The 23,866-nt window shown below is 43.0% G+C and overlaps 1 long non-coding RNA gene across 2 annotated transcripts in view; it reads left to right on the plus strand.

Moving 5' to 3' along the window:
- The window catches only part of LOC108717668, a 99,369-nt gene that overhangs the window by 69,581 nt on the left and 5,922 nt on the right, over positions 1-23,866 (plus strand). The window lies entirely within an intron of this gene.

A 23,866-nucleotide genomic window follows, 5' to 3' on the forward strand; every position in this document is an offset into this window, starting at 1 on the left:
AAAACCCTTAGACCAGGGGCCCACCCAAAAACCTTGAGACCATGTTTTTGGGTATTATTTTCTTCCTCTCCTTACTGAACCTCTATTTTCCTATTCTCTTTTCTTTACATACTATAACCTATTCATCCATCTATTTAGCCTCTTTATTGTCATAGAAATAGGGAATGGCCATGAAATCAGCCAAATGTTTAGAAGCAGGAGGGCCCACAGACACCTGGGCCCACCGGGAGTTTTCCTGGTATCCCGGTGGGCCAGTCCGACACTGCTGGGGTTTCAGGTAAGTAAATACAATCACTTGGGGTGCCTAACATTTGGCACCCCCAAGTGCAAACAGCCTTTCCTTCTCCTTTAACTAGTTCAGTGGGATTTTTTGTCTTCATATCCTGCAGTTAAATATTAATATATTAGTTGCATGTCTTGTGCCAATCTAAAGACAGACCTGCATATCTGTATCTGTCATAGTTCACACTGGCAGACCTCATGCATAAAATGCATCAGTGCCAGCAATGCCCAGAGATGCACTCATGAACTACCAGGCAAAGCGTTTTTTTGTAGGTACGGACACGCTTTAATAGATGTACAAAGGTGCTCCACCCAGTGACTGACTCTAGCGCACTCCCTGGTACACCCAACACCATTTGACAATAAAATACCGACATTGTGCCTTGCAAAGTATCCAGAGAGCCCAGAACGTGTAGCGATTCAGCATCAACTATACAGCAGTGAAAGGGCAACTGTCCGGAATGTGTTCTGGAAAAGCAAAGGTTGTGAGATGCGGGGAGTTTTTCATAGCTTGACTCGTGGCTGTAAGCAGGGCTGGACTGGGTGTAAAAAGCAGGCCTGGTAACAAAAAAAAAATCAAAGCAGCCTACATATAAATGTGCAACATTGGCGGCCAGGCCCCCCTCTTTAAATTAAAAAAAAAAAGCATTGGTGGTCACGACCCCTCCATAAAACTAAAACTTTGTGGCGGCTTCTTCATTCAACTTCGGCTCCACCTCCTGAACCAAAAGCAAAGCGGCGCACCATGAGATATGTAACATATGTTGCACGGCGAGCACAATCCCAGGCCTGTGGCATAAGCCATAGTAAGGTCACTGTCCAACCAGCACAACCCAGCCATCTTTGTTCCTTATTCTCTATACTTGAGTCTTAACCTGATAAATGAGCTCGATCTTTCCATTCCCACACCCAAAAGGGCCAAATATTTGTGTAGAGCTCTCGGGATTGGAAGATTGTTTAGGGATTGTTGTGATTGCTATGGAAACAAGGTGTTTATAAGAGCAGTTCCAAAGGTGCCTGGTGTTTGCTCCCATTCTACCTGATCAGCATTTATATACTGTAAATAAGGTGCAAAGTTTGATGCCAAGGAGGGAATTAGTGTGCGTGTAGAGCCAAAGTAGAGCCATGTACATGTCAGTTTAGGGGTCCCTCGCTGCATTCCCTTCCCATGGGGAGACCGAATGATTCCACTCTCTACTCAGCCAGTGCCTCGTGCTGCCCAGATAGTGAGGATTCCCTGTTCTTAATATCAGCATCTCACTCATTACATGAAACCCCAACAGCACTCCGGTGTCCTGCGCACAACCACAACTTCCCAACATTTACCATTTCTGTGTGTCTGCCCCCCTTCACACAGCCTCCCAGCATACTCCAGTACCACACAAACTCCCAGCATCCTCCAGTACCGCACAAACTCCCAGCATCCTCCAGCCCTGCACTCAACTTCCCAGCATCACCTTGCACTCAACCCCCAGCATCCTCCATCCCTGAACTCAACTTCCCAGCATCCTCCAACCCTTCACAACAACTCCCAGCATCCTCCAGCCCTGAACTCAACTTTCCAGCATCCTCCAGCCCTACACAAAAACTCCCAGCACCCCAGCCCAGCACTCAACTTCCCAGCATCACCTTGCACTCAACCCCCAGCATCCTCCATCCCTGAACTCAACATCCCAGCATCCTCCAACCCTGCACAAAAACTCCCAGCATCCTCCAGCCCTGAATTCAACTTCCCAGCATCCTGCAGCCCTGCACAAAAACTCCCAGCACCCCGAGCCCAGCACTCAACTTCCCAGCATCACCTTGCACTCAACCCCCAGCATCCTCCAGCCCTGAACTCAACTTCCCAGCATCCTCCAGCCCTGCACAAAAACTCCCAGCACCCCGAGCCCAGCACTCAACTTCCCAGCATCACCTTGCACTCAACCCCCAGCATCCTCCAGCCCTGAAGTCAACTTCCCAGCATCTTTTAGCCCTGCACAAAAACTCCCAGCACCCCCAGCCCTGCACACAAACACCCAACATCTTCCAGCCCTGAACAAGAACTCCCAGCATCCTCCAGCCCTGAACTCAACTTCCCAGCATCACCTTGCACTCAACTTCCCAGCATCCTCCAGCCCTGCACACAAACTCCCAGCATCCTCCAGCCCTGCACAGATTCAGGCATCAGCTTGGCCTATAACTGCCTGAAACCTGGAGTCCCTCAGTGGTGGTGACAAATTTGCGCCATTTTTCTACTTCTTTGTTTATTTTATTTTCCCTACAGTTTGTGACATGAAATCATTTGCCTGACAATTGTGTGACGGTTCCTTTCATTCTTGTGTAAACACAGACTCCAATGTGTTTTCAAGCCGCACGTCTGCCATGCTGAGTGATTCACCAGTGAAGCAGGATCTATATTTAGGGCTGCACTGGCGTGTGCCATACTGAGACGCAGATAAAAGCAGTGTAATTGTTTACTAAAGCTTGTGACAGCTCCCATGTGAGAGAGGGTGAGTAAGCCAGGGGGCTGCTGCCACTTTCACACTCATTTCTCATCACACGTTGGTTGTAGTCACAGCCGCTGTGCGTCAGCTCATACACTCACTATCCACTTGCACCTGAAAACTGTGTCATATGTAAACTAGGGGCATCTGGGACACGAGTGGCGCTTTTAAAGATCATGTCAGGAACACCATTTCCAGCTACTCACGTGATCATCTCTACTTCCTGCCTGGAAAGCAACAGCAGTCCTGCCTTGCTTTATGGCATAGATATTCATTCTAGTCTCACATAACACTGAGCCTGGTCCATTGCTTACACAACTGCAGGCTGGCACCCTTACTGGGTAATTTAACAACAAGATACATTTACTTTACAGCGCTGCGAAATATGCTGGCGCTATATAAATAAATGTTAATAATAATAATAATTAGTAGTAGAGAAGTACAAATATAGTGGAAGGGGTATGGGCACAATACAGAGGCTTCTGCTTTGCCATCACAATATCCTTAGGAGGGCATTTTTTGTCAAGTAACCATAAATGGAGGCTACTGTAGTTCAAGCTCCTTGTCTGACTCACTGAGGGATTTGGGCTGCTGAGCACATGCCATATAGAAAATCAGACAGTAACCTGACTCCCAGTGCTTCATAGTGACTAGTGTATATGGGGGTAGCACAACAGACATTTCCTAATTGTGTCAAGGTGCTTATAGTGGTTTCATTTTTGATGGACAGATATCAACCATCACTCATATGTTAAACAAGTTAAGTTATATTAAGACATTCTCTTAAATCCATATGTCCCCTCCTACCCCGTGGATAACATAACACCCCCCCATACTTAAACACCTTGCCCCTAACAACGATTTACAATTGCTAAAAAAAGAGTATGACACAGACAGACAAGATAGGGCACACACAGGGAGCATATGGAAGGCAGAATAGAGCAGGAGACGGGGAAACCTGTACAACATACAGTGACACAATGCTGGTGCTCCTCCAGCTGTTGCAATGAGGTGTCAACAGGTGAATCATGTGGGAATTTACAGTCTGGGTCTGAGGCTGAACAGTCCTGGGATCTTACTGTCTGAATTTAAGGTGTAAGCACTGGCAGCGCCCATCTCAGTAGTGATACCTTTATAGTTTACACAAGGTGAGCAGTCACAGCAGATTTTCATGTAGGGGGCCACACAAGAGGGGGTCGTGGGGCACCTGTTGGGCAGCACGGATCTAGAATATCTGCTGAGTTCTGACAGAACTATTACAACATCAGAATATACAGTATATCTCTGCCCAATGAAAACAGTTTCAACTTTCAGGTACTTTTGACACATTTTAATACCTGAACTGCCTTTACTTTTGGTTCAAAGATACCATTGGATGCCATGAATATTTTTTTATTGGCTATTGGTATTTCACCACTCAATAAATCCATTGTTATCAGACAAAAAGAAAAACTCCCCAGAAAAAAAAAAGAAACTCTGTTTGCGTGGGTGGGCGCTACTATGTCAGCCCCCTAGGTTTCAGTGTTACTGTCCCTTTAACCATTCCCAACAGTGACCTGGAAACACCCCGTCAATCAGTAGTTGCTCAATGTTTTTTGTACTCGCTGCGACCCGATACTGTAAACAGAAAATGTGCTCTATGGGATGTATTATTGCTCTGGAGCCACAATTCCTATAGCCGGGTAATTTCAGGTTACTTCCTGTTTGTGTGAATTCCAACCATAACTACGTATAGACTTCTGCTCGTGTTGTGACTCCTGTACTGGAGGGATGCTGCTCCAGCCCCATGCTCCATTGTGACATCAGCTTCTTCTTGCTGCCCATGCCTTCTTAATGGCTGAAGAGTTATTCACTGATTTTTGTAGCTTAGAACTGAATTGCTTGCACATAAAGGAAGAGCTTTGGTTTACAGTGAGTTTCTTTGCTGCAATTTTTCCACCGTGATCAAAGCCAATAAGAGTCGCTGTACAACCTCAGAAGAAATTGGGGGGAGGGGGACAAAGAAAAATGGAAAAAATCTATAGTGTAACATTCTAGATCAAACTAACATAATTGCCTGTGGTTGCAGGTTACCGAAACTTGTGACCACAGGTTTCCCAGATGAATTCAGTGATTCCTGCAACTCAACAGAGCTCTATTTGTGAGGGCTGGACGAGTGGAGGCACATAGACATTTTGGGGCAAATTCACTAAAGGACGAAGCGCCTAACGCTAGCGTTTATTCGCTAGCGTAGCGCATTTTTGTTAATTCGCCGATTCACTAACGGACGCTGGCGTAAATTCGCTAGGGTTACTTTGCACCCTTACGCCTGGCGAATTTGCGCAATGGACCTAACTACGCAAATTCACTGATGCGCGCATTTTTCTGAACGCTACCGTTTACGCCAGACTTCCTTCGCAACCTCAGACCAGGCGAAGTGCAATAGAGTAGATAGCGATTGCTTCAAAAAAAGTTAAAAAACGCTGGCGTTTTTTCTTTTTTATGGGTGATAGGCTGAAAAAGATCGAAAAAATTTTTGGGGCTCCCCTCCTTCCCCCCTACATTTCCTAACTCATGGCACCTTAACTATACAGTGGACACATGTGTAGGACAAAATAACAATTTTATTTGCTGTTTTGAAGGTTTCCCAGGCTTGTGTAGTGCTGCTACATATTCCTCCATTGTAACTTCAATTTGGCGCCGTATGCAAATGAAGCATCGCTAGCGTAACTTCGCTTTGCTTGGTGAATTAACGCTAGCGCAACTTCGCAACCTTACCCTTCCCCTGAGCGCAACTTTGGATTTTAGTGAATTTGCGTAGAGCTGGCAAAAATACGCCTGGCGAAGCGCGGCAAGGGGACGCTGGCGCAACTACGAATCTTAGTGAATTTGCCCCTCTGTCTCTTTTCCACTACCCATACCCAGACTTGCATGTGATAAAAATGAAAAAAAAATAATAATTTTTAATTCTTGGTGTTACTGGCCCTTTAAAAAAAAGCAGACCCTTCTGTTAGGCAGACTTGGAAGGGTCTACAAAGAACGCTGACTTTAATTATTAGGATTCATTGGAAATCAACTCTGCTGGTACAAATTGCATGTTGTGTGGCTACTGAGGTGCAGCACAGAACTGAGGGCCCAGATGTTGAGCAGTTTTATGGAGCTGAATAAGTAAGGTACAAATTCTTTGCTAGGCAGAAATGTATTTATTCACAAGCATAAGGGCGATGCATTTCTTCTAATCCAGTTTTCTATATAAAGACCCAAACTCACATGCAATGGTTCCTTTAAGCTGTGCGCACCTGTTTGTGTGAAAATTCTAATTATTGCATTATTTCTGACATGTGCACATTTTTAAAAACTGTGTTTAAAAATGTGCCCACAAAAGATTTTTTTTTTTCCGCATATAGCCAAGAAAGAATTAGAGGGAACATTTCTCACATGCAATACATTAAAGGGCATGTAAAGGCAAAAAAAATGAATCCCATTTTTACTTTCTTTAATGAAAAAGAAATCTATCTCCAACATACTTTAATTAAAAAAAAGTATTTAATTTATAAGAAACCTGTATGCAGTGAAGTTCCCCCTTCGTTTTACTTGCTCTGACAGCTGAGGAACTTCAGATGGTCCCTAACTGCTCTGCGGGGAAACAATCATACTTTCAAATGACAGCTTACTTCCCAGAACTCGAGCAGCTTTGTTTGTTTCCCTGTAGAGCAGCCGGCGACCGTGTAGAGATTTGTATCCGCAGACCCAGTGCAGTCTGTATATTCTGATTATTAATCAGTCTTGCTGTATCCGCTTCTATGGCAGATATTATTTGACTTGTGCTGTTTTGATAATGTATGATGATCCCTAAGCTTAACCTCCCAATAGATGCCCAGAACACACTGAGCATGTGCACAGTCTTGGTCTTGCAGAGATTTAAAACATAGTTACAAGATTGTGGGGGCAGCCATTCAAAGCTGAAAAAGAGGAAAAGGCACATGATACACAGCAGATAACAGATGAGCTCTGTAGTATATTCTTCAGAACTTATCTGTTATCTACTGTGTATCCTGTGCTTGGATGGCTGTCCCCATGGCTACACAGCAGTTTGTTTATATAAACTATAGTAGTACTTATCTGTTATCTACTGTGTATCCTGTGCTTGAATGGTTGCCCCCATGGCTACACAACAGCTTGTTTATATAAACTATAGTAGTACGTATCTGTTATCTACTGTGTATCCTGTGCTTGAATGGCTGCCCCCATGGCTACACAGCAGCTTGTTTATATAAACTATAGTAGTACTTATCTGTTATCTACTGTGTATCCTGTGCTTGAATGGCTGCCCCCATTGCTACACAACAGCTTGTTTATATAAACTATAGTAGTACTTATCTGTTATCTACTGTGTATCCTGTGCTTGAATGGCTGCCCCCATGGCTACACAGCAGCTTGTTTATATAAACTATAGTAGTACTTATCTGTTCTCTACTGTGTATCCTGTGCTTGAATGGCTGCCCCCATGGCTACACAGCAGCTTGTTTATATAAACTATAGTAGTGTTTCTGAAGCAAACACACAAGTTTCACCGGTGCAGGGCACCAGTACATTATATTGTCATTCCTTTAAAATACTTTCCTTTTTTGGTGTTACTGTTCCTTTAACAACAAGACACTTGTAGGCTTGGGTCCCATCGGTGTTTTGGGCCACGCTGGTGGGTAACTTGCCCAGCATTGCCTTGTCTCCTCCAGGCTGGTGCTGTACAGAAAGGCACCACATTTTCAGATTTATGTGGAATAGCTCTTTTTGTGCACTCCCTTTAAGATGCAGTCATTGGGAATAAATACACAAGAGTAGAGGGCACATACCCAATTATGAATTTGAGGGGAGCTTATCCTGGGGAGGTCGCCCATTAAGAGTCTCCAGGGACATACATATACCAAAAAAATCTAAATGGAAAGCACACTCCTAAAAACAATTATTTATTATAGTAAAATTGCCATCATTTAATAGTCCCTACATGTTAGACGACCCATCAAGCTTATGGGTCGTACCTTGTTTCCCACTTGTTGCACCCTGCTCTTTTATGAAGCTTATCCTCAGACAACCCCAGTTTGTATCTGTCTATGCAAATGAGTATGGAAGACAGGTGTAATAGTTATGTGTTTCATTACTCATCCTTATTATTGAGTAACGGGAAAATAGCTGCTGGCGAATACGCGAGACAAACACTGTCTATAGCTCTATATTGCTAAACCTGCAATTTGTTTTCAATCCAGATCTGGGAGGGGTTTGTTTTGCTCTGGTTTCTATTATTTTAACCTGATGTCCCTGTTATCTCTCTCTCTTTGTATATCCATGGCTTTATTTGCATAACAGAGTTAATTGGGATTGGCTGAAGGCAACACCCTCCATCTCGCTTATTGTTTTATTGGCGCTTTGATTAGGGCTTAGATAAGAAAACACATTGCCAAACCCTATATATTACTGCAGATACTACATGAAACATATTCAGTATAAGTTCCTTTAGCTGCATTTATCCTGTCTTACAGTTAGGTCCATAAATCTTTGGACAGAGACAACTTGTTTTCTAATTTTGGTTCTGTACATGACCACAATGAATTTTAAATGAAACAACTCAGATGCAGTTGAACTGCAGACTTTCAGCTTTAATTCAGCGGGTTGAACAAAAAAAAATTTGCATAAAAATGTGAATTTTTTTTTTTTAACACAATCACTTCATTTCAGGGGCTCAAAAGTAATTGGACCATTGACTCAAAGGCTATTTCATGGGCAGGTGTGGGCAATTCCTTTATTTCCTTATCAATGAAGTAGTAGATAAAAGCCCTGGAGTTGATTTGAGGGGGTGCTTGTAAGTGGAAGATTTTGCTGTGAACAGACAACATGTGGTCAAAGGAGCTCTCCATGCAGGTGAAACAAGCCAGCAAAAAGAAAAAAAACTCATCCGAGGAATTGCTACAATATTAGTAGTGGCAAAATCTACAGTTTGGTACATCCTGGGAAAGAAAGAAATCACTGGTGAACTCAACGTACAAAGACCTGGACGTCCATGGAAGACAACAGTGGTGGATGATCGTAGAATCATTTCAATGGTGCAGAGAAACCCCTTCACAACAGCCAAACAAGTGAACAACAGTCTCCAGGAGGTAGAGTATCCATATCCAAGTCTACCATAAAGAGAAGACTGCATGAAAGTAAATACAGAGGGAGCACTGCAAGGTGCAAGCCACTCATAAGCATCAAGAATAGAAAGGCTAGATTGGACTTTGCTAAAAAAAAACATCTAACACAGTTCTGGAAAAACATTATTTGGACAGATGAAACCAAGATCAACCTCTACCAGAATGGTGGCAAGAAAATAGTATGGAGAAGGCCTGGAACAGCTCATGATCCAAAGCATAGCACATCATCTATATAACATGGCGGAGGCAGTGGGATGGCTTGATTCCAGCCCATAACTTAATAGACATGCAGATAAAACAGCTGCTTTCTACTAACACCTTTGCTGCAAGTGCTCCAGATGTGGCTGAAGACAGTCCCTTATCCATTGTTATCTCTAGATAAACAACAGTAACTTGGAGCAGATTGACTGATTGATTGACTGATATAAATCCGACCTGAAGGAGTCTATGGAAGGAGTATGCAGACAGGAGCTGTCATATTTAGAGACAGGTCACAATCTAGGAAAGCATGAACCCACTGGAACCACCTGTCTTGATGAAACCCACATCTTCCTTGGATCAATCATTAGCAACATATGATCCGTGCCACAGACTGGAAGACCTGAAAACGTTTCTCTGATGTCCAAGAACAAAGATAAGAATATAACAGGATCTCATATTTCCTGTTACTCTCTGTGGACAAGGAAGCAGAAGAAGTGGTGACACCTTTGATGAACTTTGGCATTGCTTGGAATGGAACAATACCTTGGGTGGCAAAGGAAATGAACAAGTGCATCCTTGACCAGCTCAAACCAGACCTTCCATTTAAAGCAAAAGGAACCAGATTAAAGAACAACTAATACATCTGTTACTCCTACACCTCCATTATGGATTTTCCATTGGAGGCTCAGAATTTCACACCTCCAGTTTAAGCTTTTGTGAACGAATGCCTGAGAAAAACATTGCTTATTATGTCACTCAAGGCCACCAGGCTTGGAAAGGAGTGAAAGCGGGACAACCCAGAGGCTTCACATGCCCCATGAACCTTCTCTCTATGGCAGCATAGGAATTCCCTGTTCTATGCACAATTCAGCAGGAACAGCCCCTAAGTTTGCTCATAGTCTGTACAGAGAGATCCCATAAACTATGGCAGCATAGGTATTCCCCTGTACTAAGCACAATTCAGCAGGAACAGCCCCTAAGTTTGCTCATAGTCTGTACAGAGAGATACAATAAAACTATGGCAGCATAGGTATTCCCTGTACTAAGCACAATTCAGTAGGAACAGCCCCTAAGTTTGCTCATAGTCTGTACCAGGTAAAGTTGTTTGCACCGTGTTAGCCCATTGAGAAAGTTATAGGGAAGAGCTTTTGATCTGAAAAATAACAAAAGTGGTGTAAAGGTGATACCTTTATTGGCTAACCAAGATGATAATCACAGCAAGCTTTCAGAACATTGCAGTTCCTTCTTCAAAGCTGATTACCATAGTCTGTACAGAGAGATCCCATAAAACTATGGCAGCATAGGTATTCCCTGTACTAAGCACAATTCAGCAGGAACAGCCCCTAAGTTTGCTCATAGTCTGTACAGAGAGATCCCATAAAACTATGGTAGCATAGGTATTCCCCTGTACTAAACACAAATGGATATTGCTGGGAAATATAGGATATATTTGGCCTTTCAGTTGAGCTGTTTAGGTGGGGGTGTTGTTAATTAATTGATAGTGTTACAGGGAAAATAGCACATACTTTATCATAAATAAATTCTTACCCAGATATTGTGTCAGATCCAGAGTTAGTTACAAAGCTCACAGCACCCAAGTGTGTTTATTCAAGAACATCATAAATTAGGCCAGACCCTTTGAAGCAAACAGTTCCGAGTAGGCTGGATGGATGTATGGGCTGAGCAAATCAAGCCATTGTGTATATCCTTCCATAACATTATATTCATTATCAACTGGAAGCAGAGTTTATAACACAAACAAAGAGGTGATTGTGGGTGAATGTACTGACTCGCTGCCCGAAGCTGGTATAGTAAATCAAATTACTGTAACATGCGATTCAAGTTCGTCTGTATACCTCATGTGTAAGGACACATTTATCCAGCTGGACTGGAAGTTCATTTTAAAGGACCAGTAGCATCAATTTTTTTTATTAAAAAATGTGTTAGTGTAGAACGAAAAAAAACCCACAAAGACATATTAAACTTTTAAATCACTAAGTCTTTATTAAGAAATAACTTACAGAGACTCCGCTTCCTCTCCTCTTCAGAAAAGGCGATTCATCGTGCGGCGCTCGATTTCTCCTCCCTGCTTTCCTTATAGGAGATAGTCAGGGAGGAGAAATCGGGCGCCGCACGATGGATCGTCACCGTGTCGCCTTTTCTGAAGAGGAGCGCAAGCAGAGTTTTGGTAAGTCATTTCTTAATAAAAATTGAGAGATTTTAAAGTTTAATACATCTTTGTGTTTTTTTTTTTCGTTCTATACCAACACATTTTTTAATAAAAAAAATTGATGATACTGATCCTTTAAGGCTTACTTACCCTTTATATTCTAGCCTACAGCAGAAACAGTTTGTATTTGGCTGTGAATCCGGCCCGCTATATTAATTGTATATTTTATATATATAGTTCTGATCATTAATTAAACCCTTCACATGACATGAACATTCGCTTGCAAGAAGTGCCAAGAAGTTTATTTCTGTACGTCCCAGAATCACAAAGTTGCTCATGTAGGAGTTGAGTGGTTACAGCCTGGAATCCTGACGCGTTTCCTCCTGACGCGTTTCCCCCTGGCGCGCGGCAATTATTGGCCTTAGCTTCCATGAAAATGAGCAGCTTTTTTTAGTTCAAATAAGTGGGGTTCAGATGCAGCAATTCCTGAAGGAGGACAAGGATAACCTTAATTTCAAGGATTTTTTATATTTATTAAATGAGAAATCAGATCTTCGTGGAAAAGAAAGTTCCGAATTACAGAAAGACTGTCTCCTGTACACTACATTATATCCAAATAATCGACATTTTTTAAAAAACTATTTATTTTTTCTCTGTATTACTAAAACAGTAGCTTGTACTTGATCCCAACTAAGACATAATTAATCCTTATTGGAGGCAAAACCAGACTATTGGGTTTATTTAATGTTTATATGATTTTCTAGTAGATTTAAGGTATGAAGATCCAAATTACAGAAAGATCCATTATCCAGAAAGCCTCAGGTTCTGAGCATTCTGGATAATAGGTCCCATACCTGTATAGAAAGTACAGAAAGACCCAACTACTGACTTACCAGAAGTCAGGTTATTCCCTTTTAGGATGGTACTGCCTAATAGGGATGTAGCGAACGTCGGAAAAAAAGTTCGCGAACATATTCGCGAACTTGCGCAAAAACGCGAGCGGTTCGCGAACGGTTCGCGAACCCCATAGACTTCAATGGGAAGGCGAACTTTAACATCTAAAAAAAAAAATTTCTGGCCAGAAAAATGATTTTAAAGTTGTTTAAAGGGTGCAACGACCTGGACAGTGGCATGCCAGAGGGGGATCAAGGGCAAAAATGTATCTGAAAAATCTGCCTGTGTGTGCTTGGAAGAGATAGTGTAGGGGGAGAGCTGTTAGTGATTTCAGGGACAGATGATAGTAAGTTTGCTGGCTAGTAATCTGCTTGATACTGCTCTGTATTGGAGGGACAGAAGTCTGCAGGGATTTGAGGGACATTTTAGCTTAGGTAGCTTTGCTGGCTAGTAATCTACTGTTCTCTTTAAACAACTGCCATACGTTGACCTTGTAGGCATTGTTTGCCCAGTTTTTTTGGACGCAGCCACTGAAGCACAGTTGCCAGAAAAAATATGCCATATAAATGCTGAAAATAGTCATTTTTTCGCATACGTTGACCTTGTAGACATTGTTTTGCCCAGTTTTTTTGGTTGCAGCCACTGAAGCACAGTTGCCAGAAAAAATATGCATATAAATGCTGAAAATAGTCATTTTCGCCATACGTACGTTGACCTTGTAGACATTATGTTTGCCCAGTTTTTTTGGTTGCAGCCACTGAAGCACAGTTGCCAGAAAAAATATGCCATATAAATGCTGAAAATAGTCATTTTTTGCCATATACGTTGAGTCAACGTATGGCAAAAAATGACTATTTTCAGCATTTATATGGCATATTTTTTCTGGCCTCTGTGCTTCAGTGGCTGCGGCCAAAAAAAACTGGGCAAACAATGCCTACAAGGTCACGTCGTTGACCTTGTAGGCATTGTTTGCCCAGTTTTTTTGGGCCGCAGCCACTGAAGCACAGAGGCCAGAAAAAAATGCCATATAAATGCTGAAAATAGTCATTTTTTTGGTCGCAGCCACTGAAGCACAGTTGCCAGAAAAATTATGCCATATAAATGCTGAAAATATGCATTTTTTTGGTTGCAGCCACTGAAGCACAGAGGCCAGAAAAATTATGCCATATAAATGCTGAAAAATATGCATTTTTTTGGTTGCAGCACTGAAGCACAGAGGCCAGAAAAATTATGCCATATAAATGCTGAAAAATATAAATTTTTTTGGTTGGCAGCCACTGAAGCACAGAGGCCAGAAAAATTATGCCATATAAATGCTGAAAATATGCATTTTTTTGGTTGCAGCCACTGAAGCACAGAGGCCAGAAAAATTATGCCATATAAATGCAGAAAAATATGCATTTTTTTGGACGCAGCCACTGAAGCACAGTTGCCAGAAAAAAATATGCCATATAAATGCTGAAAATAGTCATTTTTTGCCATACCGTTGACCTTGTAGACATTGTTTGCCCAGTTTTTTTGGTTGCAGCCACTGAAGCACAGAGGCCAGAAAAAATTAAACCAGTAGGGTTTGCACCCTAGTTTGTAACGGTGGCGGAGGAGGAGGAGGACGCTAAAGGACAGCTGTGTGTGGAGTCCATGAGGCTTGAAGAGAAGGACAGCTGCATAGAAGTCAGAACAAGTCTTCCGGCGTGCAGTAACCCTCCGAGATCCACCCCTCATTCATTTTAATAAAGGTCAGGTAATCGACACTTTTGTGACCTAGGCGAGTTCTCTTCTCAGTACAATCCCTCCTGCTGCACTGAAGGTCCTTTCTGATGAGACACACTTGAGGCTGGGCAAGACAAGAGGTTCATGGCAAATTGTGACAGCTCTGGCCACAGATCAAGCCTGCGCACCCAGTAGTCCAGGGGTTCATCGCTCCTCAGAGTGTCGATATCTGCAGTTAATGCCAGGTAGTCCGCTACCTGCCGGTCGAGGCGTTCTTTGAGGGTGGATCCAGAAGGGTTGTGGCGCTGCCTTGGACAGAAAACATTTGCATGTCTGACGTTACAGACTGGCCAAAGGGCTTTGTCCTTGCAGGTGTGCTCGTGGCAGGATTACTGGCACCTCTGCCCCTGGAATGTTGATGAGTTTCCTGAAGTGACATCACCCTTAAAAGCATTGTAACAACATGTTTTGCAGGCTGGTTTGTAAATGCCGCATCTTTTCGGACTTGTGGTATGTTGGTAACATTTCTGACACTTTATGCTTGTACGAGGGTCTAGTAGCGTTGCGACCCAGTACAGGTCCTTCTCCTTAAGCCTCTTGATACGGGGGTCCTTCAACAGGCATGACAGCATGAAAGACCCCATTCTCACAAGGTTGGATGCAGAGCTATCCATCTCCGCTTCCTCATTATCAAGGACTGCATCATCCACGGTCTCCTCCCCCCAGCCACGTACAAGACCAGGGGTCCCCAAAAGGTCACCACTAGCCCCCTGGAAGCCTGCTCCTGTTGGTCCTCCTCCTCCTCCTCCACAAAGCCACCTTCCTCCTCTGACTCCACTTCTGGCACCTCTCCCTGCGTTGCAGGCAGGTGCCTGGGTTCGTTCTGGTGATTCCGACCAGAAATCGTGCGCTTCCAGCTCCTCGTCACGCTGGTCTACAGCCTCATCTGTCACTCGTCGCACGGCACGCTCCAGGAATAAAGCGAAGGGTATTAGGTCGCTGATGGTGCCTTCGGTGCGGGACTGAATATTTGTCACCTCTTTCAAAAGGGTCGCATGAGCCTGCAGGCATCGCGCATAAGCACCAGTACGGGGGAAAAAAATCCCCAGCTGTGCAGATCCAGTCCTACCACCCAGTTCAAAAAGGTACTCGTTGACGGCCCTTTGTTGTTGCAGCAGACGTTCCAACATAAGGAGCGTTGAATTCCAGCGAGTCTGGCTGTCAGAAATCAAACGCCTGACTGGCATGTTGTAGCGCTGCTGAATGTCAGCAAGCGCGTGCCATGGCTGGTAGGAACGTCTGAAATGGGCCGACACCTTTCTGGACTGGGTGAGAACGTCCTGGAATCCTGGGTACTTGGAGACAAAACGTTTGGACTATTAAATTTAACACATGTGCCATGCAGGGCACATGTGTTAAATTGCCTAGTCTCAACGCTGCCAACAGATTGCTTCCATTGTCACACACCACTTTTCCGATCTGCAGTTGGTGTGGGGTCAGCCACCGATCGGCCTGTGACTGCAGAGATGACAGGAGTACAGATCCGGTATGGTTTTTGCTTTCCAGGCACGTCATCCCCAAGACAGCGTGACAACGGCGTACCTGGCACGTCGAATAGCCTAGGGGGAGCTGGGGGTGCACAGGTGTGGAGGAGGAGAAGGAGGACCCAGCAGCAGAGTAAGAAGAAGAAGAAGACGAGGTAGAGAGCGATGGAGGAGTAGAGGTGGTGGCAGAACCGCGTGCAATCCGTGGCGGTGACACCAACTCCACTGTTGTTGTTGAGCTACCCATTCCCTGCTTCCCAGCCATTACCAAGTTCACCCAGTGGGCAGTGTAGGTGACATACCTGCCCTGACCATGCTTGGAGGACCATGCGTCAGTAGTCATATGGACCTTTGGCCCAACACTAAGTGACAGAGATGCGGTAACTTGGCTCTGCACATGTTGGTACAGGTGTGGTATTCCCTTTTTAGAAAAAAAATTGCGGCTGGGTACCTTCCACTGCGGTGTCCCAATTGCTACAAATTTGCGGAAGGCCTCAGAGTCCACCAGCTGGTATGGTAAAAGCTGGCGGGCTAAGAGTGCAGACAAGCCAGCTGTCAGACGCCGGGCAAGGGGGTGACAGTCAGACATTGGCTTCTTACGCTCAAACATGGCCTTCACAGAAACTTGGCTGGTGGCAGATGACTGGGAATGGGAACAGGTGGTCAAGGTGGAAGGCGGAGTGGAGGGTGGTTCAGACGGGTCAAGGAGAGCAGAGGTAGAGCAGTAAGATGCTGGACCAGAAGGAGTGTGGCTTTTAGTTTGCCTGTTGCCTTTGAGGTGTTGCTCCCAAAGTGCTTTGTGCTTGCCGCTCATGTGCCTTCGCATAGAAGTTGTACCTATGTGGCTGTTGGGCTTACCAAGGCTCAGTTTCTGACTGCACTCATTGCAAATTACAATGCTTTTGTCAGAGGCACACACATTAAAAAAATCCCACACTGCTGACTTTTTGGAAGTGTGCGATCTGGCGGTAACAGTAGAAGTTGGCGGCATTGGCGGCAATGGCGGGTGCGTTGGCCGGCTGAACACAGGTGCCGATACATGTTGTTGCCCTACTGATCCCTGCGGGCTGTCCTCCCTGCTTCTTCTAAGTCTTATTCTCCTACTGCCTCTCTGACTCTCCGTCTCTCCATCTGAACTACCCTCCTCTTGCTCTCTTCTACTAGGCACCCACAAAACATCAATCTCCTCATCATCATTCTCCTCAGATGCATCAATTTCTTCTGACACATCACAGAAGGAAGCAGCAGCGGGGACCTCCTCCTCATCACTCATTATGTCCATCTCTGTCGTGTTCTCTGCCAGAATTAAATCTGGTGTAAGGTCCTCATCTCCTTCATCTTCTTCTGGCAATAATGGTTGCGCATTACTCAGTTCAAGAAACTCATGGGAAAATAACTCCTCTGACCCCAGTGAAGAAGGGCACCGGTGGTGGAGGAAGTGTTACGTGGGGTGGCCATAGCAGTGGAGGATGAGGAGGATGTTGTGGTAAAGTTAGAAACGGTAGAGGATGGGGTGTGCTGTGTAAGCCAGTCAACTACCTCTTCAGCATTTTGGGAGTTCAGGGTCATTGGCTTTTTAAAACTGGGCAATTTGCTAGGGCCACAGGATTGCATAGCAGCACGGCCCCTAGCACGGCCTCTGCGTGGCGGCCTGCCTTTGCCTGGCATTATTTTTTAAAAAACAACAACAACAACAAAAACTCAGTTGGTTTTTCTGGAAACGATAATACACACAGCTAGATGGCGGGTTGAAGAAAACAGTGTGCAAATAATGCCTACAAGGTCAACGTATACACTACTACAGCGGTGGATACGGATTACGTAAAATATATTATGGCTGCTTGAAAAAAGTCACTCCGGTGTTTTTTCTGGAGACGGTAATATTATGGATATTTAGACAGAATGTGAACAAGGTCACACAGCTAGATGGCGGGTTGAAGAAAACACTGTGCAAATAATGCCTACAAGGTCAACGTATACACTACTACAGCGGTGGATACGGATTACGTAAAATATATTATGGCTGCTTGAAAAAAGTCACTCCGGTGTTTTTTCTGGAGACGGTAATATTATGGATATTTAGACAGAATGTGAACAAGGTCACACAGCTAGATGGCGGGTTGAAGAAAACACTGTGCAAATAATGCCTACAAGGTCAACGTATACACTACTACAGCGGTGGATACGGATTACGTAAAATATATTATGGCTGCTTGAAAAAAGTCACTCCGGTGTTTTTTCTGGAGACGGTAATATTATGGATATTTAGACAGAATGTGAACAAGGTCACACAGCTAGATGGCGGGTTGAAGAAAACAGTGTGCAAATAATGCCTACAAGGTCAACGTATACACTACTACAGCGGTGGATACGGATTACGTAAAATATATTATGGCTGCTTGAAAAAAGTCACTCCGGTGTTTTTTCTGGAGACGGTAATATTATGGATATTTAGACAGAATGTGAACAAGGTCACACAGCTAGATGGCGGGTTGAAGAAAACAGTGTGCAAATAATGCCTACAAGGTCAACGTATACACTACTACAGCGGTGGATACGGATTACGTAAAATATATTATGGCTGCTTGAAAAAAGTCACTCCGGTGTTTTTTCTGGAGACGGTAATATTATGGATATTTAGACAGAATGTGAACAAGGTCACACAGCTAGATGGCGGGTTGAAGAAAACACTGTGCAAATAATGCCTACAAGGTCAACGTATACACTACTACAGCGGTGGATACGGATTACGTAAAATATATTATGGCTGCTTGAAAAAAGTCACTCCGGTGTTTTTTCTGGAGACGGTAATATTATGGATATTTAGACAGAATGTGAACAAGGTCACACAGCTAGATGGCGGGTTGAAGAAAACACTGTGCAAATAATGCCTACAAGGTCAACGTATACACTACTACAGCGGTGGATACGGATTACGTAAAATATATTATGGCTGCTTGAAAAAAGTCACTCCGGTGTTTTTTCTGGAGACGGTAATATTATGGATATTTAGACAGAATGTGAACAAGGTCACACAGCTAGATGGCGGGTTGAAGAAAACAGTGTGCAAATAATGCCTACAAGGTCAACGTATACACTACTACAGCGGTGGATACGGATTACGTAAAATATATTATGGCTGCTTGAAAAAAGTCACTCCGGTGTTTTTTCTGGAGACGGTAATATTATGGATATTTAGACAGAATGTGAACAAGGTCACACAGCTAGATGGCGGGTTGAAGAAAACACTGTGCAAATAATGCCTACAGGGCAAATAATGCCTAAAAGGTCAACTTATACACTACTACAGCGGTAGTAAAATAAAAAAAAGTAAAATAAAAAAAAAATGAATATTAAAAAAAAAAAAATTAAAGTTGGTGCTGCTGAACTACTAGGAGCAGCAGATTAGCACACCAGTCCCACTCCCCAACACTGCTAGACTAATAGCACTGGGCTCTTATAGTAGTAGTAGTAGTAGTAGTAAAACAACAAAAAAATAAATAAAAGCAGTCCTTACAAGGACTACTGTTATTGCAGCAGTCAGCAGATGAGATCAGAAGCAGGACAGCTGCCCATTGCAGCTACATACAGAGCACTGCAGTAGAAGGTAGATTACTAGCCAGCAAAGCTACCTAAGCTAAAATGTCCCTCAAACCCCTGCAGACTTCTGTCCCTCCAATAACAGAGCAGTATCAAAACGATTACTAGCCAGCAAACTTTCAACTGTCCCTGAAATCACTAACAGGCAGCAGCTCTCTCCCTACACTATCTCTTCAGCACACACAGGCAGAGTGAAAAAACGCTGCAGGGCTTCGGTTTTTATAGGGAAGGGGAGTGGTCCAGGGGAGAGCTTCCTGATTGGCTGCCATGTACCTGCTGGTCTGGGGTGAGAGGGCAAAAAAAAGCGCCAACAATGGCGAACCCAAAATGGCGAACGTCGCGCGACGTTCGCGAACTTCCGGCGAGCGCGAACACCCGATGTTCGCGCGAACAAGTTCGCCGGCGAACAGTTCGCGACATCTCTACTGCCTAAAGTATTATGTATTTTGAGCTGCTCTTGCTTTAAAGAAACATAGATTTTTATAATCGGGCTCTGGGGGAGCACATTTATATTACTGCCTAGCCACCATCTATGTTTACTAATTACTACCCACACGCTATTCTCTGGCCAAGCCATTAGATCCTGGGGCTGGTCAATAATATAGTTAGCAATAATTCAATCTCTCAAAATCATGAGGCTAATACTTTGATCCAAAGGATGTATCTAGAATAGCTGCCATAAAGCAAGACTGTACCGCCGATTTCTTTGTCAAGAAGACATAAGTACGAGGAATATACCACCCCATTCAAGCTCAAAAACGAATTCAGAAGCAAAGGAAATATTCTACAAATTTCTACAAAACTATGCAGCTGGTCTGTTTTTATTCTGATGACATTTTATTGACATTTTGTTATACCGGCCCTGCTATTAGTAATTAAAGGAAGTGGTTAAATTAATTAAAGTCATGAAATTGCTACATTTATTTAAAAAAAGTTCCTTTCTTGTTCACTTTAAAGGATAAGGAAAGTCATCTTGCACTTGGGGGTGCCAAAATGTTAGGCACCCCAAGTGATTGTATTGACTTACCTGAAAACCCGTGCCGGTGCTCCTATCAGCAGAAACTGCACCGGCCCGGGGTTATACCAGTGAGCACCATGGAGAGATGTATTATAAGGGATAATGTACCCCCTACTGTAAATTATAAGGATATTAGAAGTCACTGAAGGGTTCTGTGACCATATAAAGGCGCAAGTCTGCAGGCTTAGTTATACAGGGAACTCTGAGTATCACTCGTGTATTATAAGGGATAATGTACCCCCTACTGTAAATGATAAGGATATTAGAAGTCACTGAGGGGTTGTTCTGTGACCATACAGGGACAGACAGGGACATGTTCTGAGACCATTAGCAAAGAATGAAGCCCATTATGTGCTTTTATGTGAATGTTGCTAAAACTATCATTTACTTCTATGGGACGACTGAATGACCGTGTGGGGCTGAAAATGTTACAATTACGAATAAATGATAGAATATGATACAGTATTGCAGAGGTAATGAAGGTCTAACTGGGGGTTTATTCATGTAATGTGCAGTAATCTTATAAATTATATGGGGTATTACAATTCAGTAAGGATCTTGATGATCATATAAAGGCACAGGGTTACAGGGTGAGCTATAAGGGGTACTTTGAGGATATTAGAAGTCACTGAGGGGTTGTTCTGTGACCATATAAAGGCACAAGGCTGCAGGTAGAGTTATACAGGGAACTCTGAGTATCACTCATGTATTATAAGGGATAATGTACCCCCTACTGTAAATTATAAGGATATTAGAAGTCACTGAGGGGTTGTTCTGTGACCATATAAAGGCACAAGGCTGCAGGTTCAGTTATACAGGGAACTCTGAGTATCACTCATGTATTATAAGGGATAATGTACCCCCTACTGTAAATTATAAGGATATTAGAAGTCACTGAGGGGTTGTTCTGTGACCATATAAAGGCACAAGGCTGCAGGTTGAGTTATACAGGGAACTCTGAGTATCACTCATGTATTATAAGGGATAATGTACCCCTACTGTAAATTATAAGGATATTAGAAGTCACTGAGGAGTTGTTCTGTGACCATATAAAGGCACAAGGCTGCAGGTTGAGTTATACAGGGAACTCTGAGTATCACTCATGTATTATAAGAGATAATGTACCCCCTACTGTAAATGATAAGGATATTAGAAGTCACTGAGGGGTTGTTCTGTGACCATATAAAAGCCAGAATGGAATCCAGATAAAAATTTACGTTAATATTTAATTTCTCCTTGTGCAAAACCTTCCTACTCAATCAACCAGCTCCACAACCTTTGTATCCATGAATTGAACCTTAATGTCTCTCTGGGGCTCCCCTACCACGGGGCCCCTGACTGGACTCTCCTTCCCCTGATGGAATCCCTACTTACAAGAGCTTACAAGCTACAAGATGGGCTACCAAAAGCCTAATTATTTGTCATACCCCACAGGTTGCAGCCGGTAGTTCAACATGTCTACATAGTGAGGCAGCTCTGCATCCATAGTAAGCGGTAGGTTTATTACACAAGGGTAGTCCCTGGAGTACAAGGCATGCAAGCTAGAGAGGGCCAATGAGCGTTAGGAGCTGGAGAGCCCTGTATTGCCTGTCAACAGAAGATGTTAAATTCAGGGCTCTATTGTGCAACTGGCAATCCTGCATTGAATGAATCGTAACCCTATGAGTGTACTGTGAGTCTGATGGGTCATTTTATGCCCCAGAGCCAGTTATGGTATAGGGTCAACCTCAAAGTGTCTGTTTTACACCAGCCTGTAAAACCCATCAGAGTATCTCAATTATGATCAAGCCATAAGGGATCCAATTGCATTGCTTTTTACCTTGCATCTTCTCAATGACACTTTGTATGCCAACAAGTTGCTAGCTTCAGTGAGCTTCGACCACCAGAAATCATATTGTCCAGCTATATTTTTATTCTTGGGTGAAGAGCACAGGGCCTGAATAACCAATCAATCTGAAATCCATACCAGCACCTGGTAAGAGAACCAGGTAACCAAACTGCAGTGTCAGCTGCAGAACTATGGGGTGCCGTTTGTCCCAAATACATTCTGTATACAAAACTATCCCTAATACACAGAATGAATGTCTCTCATGTTATATAAGTATTTGTGACCATACACAGAGAAAACAAATATACAAAAGACTTATTTCTATTAAAGAATGAACACAAAACCTGGTTAGTGCACAAAAGGATGTCATTATATCACAAACTCCATTCTGTACAGTTTAACAAGCAATCTGTCTCACAAATGTATAACCTCCATGTAATGGAAGCACTTATGTGCAAAGTTACTTACAGAATGAATTATGTAAAAACAAAGTTGGACATAATATATAATAGTGTAAGTAACTAGTGCTTGTCAAGCTACATTTGAATGACTAAATAGATATCTGTGACAGAAAGCAAGATTTTATAGTACAGGATTCATTCTTTCCACAAAATGACAGTTTTGTTTCACAAAACAGATAAAATAACCATTCTGTGAAGCAATACTGTCAGTCACATTCCTGAACCAATAAGAACAAAGCTTATTGCCATATACAAACAAGATGAGAAGTGGCAGCTCTGCTCCACATGGCTAAGGCAAAGTATCTGACCTGCTATAGAGGCGCCTCTAATGTCCCCTGTGCTGCATAGTAATAAACATGAACAAACATTTCCTAAAAGAGCTGCTGTTAAAGGAAAACTATACCCCCCAAACAATGTAGGTCTCTATTAAAAGATACTGAGTAAAACAGCTCATGTGTAAAACCCTGCTTCATGTAAATAAACCATTTTCATAAAAATATACTTTTCTAGTAGTATGTGCCATTGGGTAATCATAAATAAAAAATTGCCATTTTAAAAAATAAGGGCCGCCCCCTGAGATCGTAAGATTCACTGTGCACACATACAAACCACATGTAAGGTCACATGAGCCAATTAACAGACAGAGTTCTGCCTTTTGCTTCCTCACTTCTTCCTGTTACAGTTAGAGCTGCAGTATTTCTGGTCAGGTGATCTCTTCCTGTTACAGTTAGTGTTCTAGTATTTCTGGTCAGGTGATCTCTGAGGCAGCACAGATAGAGTCACGAAATGGTGGTTCAAGGCAAGAGATGTAAAAGGGCAATATTTATGTAAATATATATTCCAGTTTGGTAAGATTCTTTAATATGTCATTCAATTTGATATAAACTATCTGTTGCTTAAGTATTCATTTTGGGGGTATAGTTTTCCTTTAAACACTACAGGTTCATAAATGGAAGTTTTTACAAATGGCTGAAAAATATAATGCTGCACTTATAATGATTGTAGAGAAATAAAAGTATGCAAAACTTATATAAATATGATCATTTTAGGTGATATAGCTATTCTTATTGTAGCAACCTGCTTGTGTGGCCATTTTGGTTAAGGGCATTCCTGCTGTTTTGCCATTATCTTATGACTCACTCCTGTTCCTCTTCCTGTCTAAGCTGAGAGTAATAATGGGACAGGCCACACCCACCTGCGATGTTGTATTAAATGTACCAGAAGTTACTGTGCTTGTCTGGCTGCTTTGCCTGACTCTCAGAGTCAGTTATAAGTTTTGTATATGATAGTTAGACTCCAATGCCTCCTCCTAGCTGTAATCTTGCACCAATTAGCTTGTAGTAGTCTCTTAATAACGTGCTTACCTGTAGTTCAACTACTACATAATAGCTTTATACTGTAGTGTTTAACAGCAGCTCTTTTAGGAAATGTTTGTTCATGTTTATTACTATGCAGCACAGGGGACATTAGAGGGCGCCCTCTATAGCAGGTCAGATACTTTGCCT

The sequence above is a fragment of the Xenopus laevis genome, chromosome 5S, assembly GCF_017654675.1.
Source record: "Xenopus laevis strain J_2021 chromosome 5S, Xenopus_laevis_v10.1, whole genome shotgun sequence".
Lineage (NCBI taxonomy): Eukaryota > Metazoa > Chordata > Amphibia > Anura > Pipidae > Xenopus > Xenopus laevis.